Genomic DNA, 2,507 nt, shown 5'->3' on the forward strand with positions numbered 1-2,507 from the left:
GCTGCTTGGAGGACATTTTCGTGTTGATTTGACCAGCATTGACTTTCTAGTCAGGGCTGCAGTTGACTACTTTTGACTGCTGATTTTGACAGGCTTGTTTTGACTGTGTATTGGGCAAGTAAATTTGATCTTTGTACTCTCTCTCTCTCTACTGAACTATTGAATAATAATAAGAAGATTTGATCAAAGGGTTTTCCCCACATTGGGGTTTTTCCTTGGCATCCGCCAAATCTTGTGTCCTCTAGTCTTGGCTTGTCTTCTGCACTTGTTTTATGTTCTATCTACATTTACTGTCAATGTGATTAAGTTAATGTGTTTTCTACTGGAAATAATTGGAAATTGTCATTGGCCTGCTAAAGGAACATTGAAGTAAATTGCGTCTGCATTTACTGTCAATGTGAATGCTACTGGAAATAATTGGAAATTGTCATTGCGTTGTTAAAGGAACATTGAAGTAAATTGTGCTAAGCATAGAACATACCACTGTTATCTAAAATTAACAAGTGTACAATACAATTTTAACTTGTGATTTATACTAAAGTTCCTTAAACATTAAATGACAACACTTAAATGCAAGAATGGCTAAAGTACCTCACAATAGATGAGCCATTATCATCGTATGAGTAGACTAGATTAATGAGTTCACTGACTAAAGAATGGATGAGAGGCATTTGAGGTTGGTTATTTGTGGATCTTAATAGGAGTTGTTGGCTGGCAAGCTGCATCATAGGAGAAAAAATATTACCCTAGGGTTACCCATGTATGTCAATGTGTGACATAATCTACATAAACAAACCTATAATAATACTAATAATAATAATCAAAAGCCACATCTCTAAAATGCATTTGTTCAAGCCAGGGTTGCGGGGGAGTACCCGCCCCCCCTCATGCCCCACTCCCAATTTGTGCTCTTGGCAGGAGCGACTCGGGAGCGCGGTCTCAGCAAAAAAAAAATGCTCGCTATTTTTTCGGGAGCGCGCTCTCGGCAAAAAAAAACGCTCCCTACTTTTTCGGGAGCGTTTAATCTTTTTTGCAAGTTTTGTTTTACAGTAATATTCCAAATGCAATTCTTTTTCAAAGAAACAAAAAATTTTGAGTGGGACAGCCTAATGATCAAGCCTATGGCCCTAGTTTTGATATGCGATTCATGGTAATGTTAAATTCTTAAAGTAAAAGTGACATTCTCCTTAATCTTCATTTTCATCCTTTTACTTAAATTTTTAACATTAACATGAAATGACTCGGGATGTTTGAGAGTGGTTCCGACCTCATTGGTTTTCATATGGAGAAAGTAGAATTTTAGATTTCATTCAAAATCAAACAAACTTATTAGTTTTTTAGGATTTCAGGATTGGGGGGATTGCAATGTTTCCATTGGATTTTGTCATGTATTAGGGTATGGAACTCATATTTAATCAAGAGCACCAATCCCTCTATGTATCTTGATGTTAGTGGCATTGGTTGTCGAACTCCTCTATCATGATTCATGACCCTCCTAAAAATGTACACATCACTCAAACAAAATCTTGACTTGACATGCTATGCCTTTTCTATCTTATGTTAATGCTTAAATGGTGATATTAATGACAAAGATCCCTATACGGATCCAAAGGTAATGACAAAGATACCTCTGGATATTAATGCTTAGAGGGTGATATTAATGACAAAGATCCTGCTTTTCCAACAAGACTAAAAAGTTAGACATTTCTCGTGGTGGCAAGAGGCCCAAGCATTAGCAATAGATAATAGATTTACTTGTCTTTTCTAGTTTCTAGTAGTTTTTTCAACTATTGACTCTTTCATATTTATTATGATATTTTTTGTAAACAATATATGACAGTTTAAGTTTGAAGTTTGAAGTTGGCAATTATAACTCATTAGTAATGAATTATGATTATGATGCTTCGTGAAAGTTGAAAGTTGTTTCATTTCATTTCATGTTAGATATTATTTGTTGTAATGGTTACACTTAGCTTACAAGTACAACTTTGGTGATCAATGATGATAAATGTTATATATTGAATTTGGAAAGCTTGAAACTTTAAGATTGATGAATCACGAGACTCAATATGTTGTATGTTATTATGTTACTAACTTGTGGACATGTTTGATGAAGATCATAACTTCTAGATGATTGTTGTTATATCGTTCAATCTATGTTTTTTTATGTCTTTTATGTTTTTTATATCTAATTCATCATTCTACATGCTTTTGTTGACATATATGCATCAAAATACAAAAAATATATATTATATAAAAAACGCTCCCGAAATCGCATCCAAACCGAGAACTTCTGAAAATGTCGCTCACGCTCCCGCTCCCAAGTAACCTTGGTTCAAGCAGTTGATCATTCAATGTATACTCATACACAACATCGCATTCCATGATAATCATTTATCCTATTTGTTAACCTCCAAATTTTCCTATACAACTAGACGATTAAGATCTAGCTAGCTTTCCTCAAATTAGTGTTCAATGATATTTGCATCAGGTTTCACAAAGAACAA

Source organism: Pinus tabuliformis, chromosome 2_1 (genome assembly GCF_031772625.1).
Source record: "Pinus tabuliformis cultivar Carrire ecotype Pingquan chromosome 2_1, CPIR1, whole genome shotgun sequence".
Lineage (NCBI taxonomy): Eukaryota > Viridiplantae > Streptophyta > Pinopsida > Pinales > Pinaceae > Pinus > Pinus tabuliformis.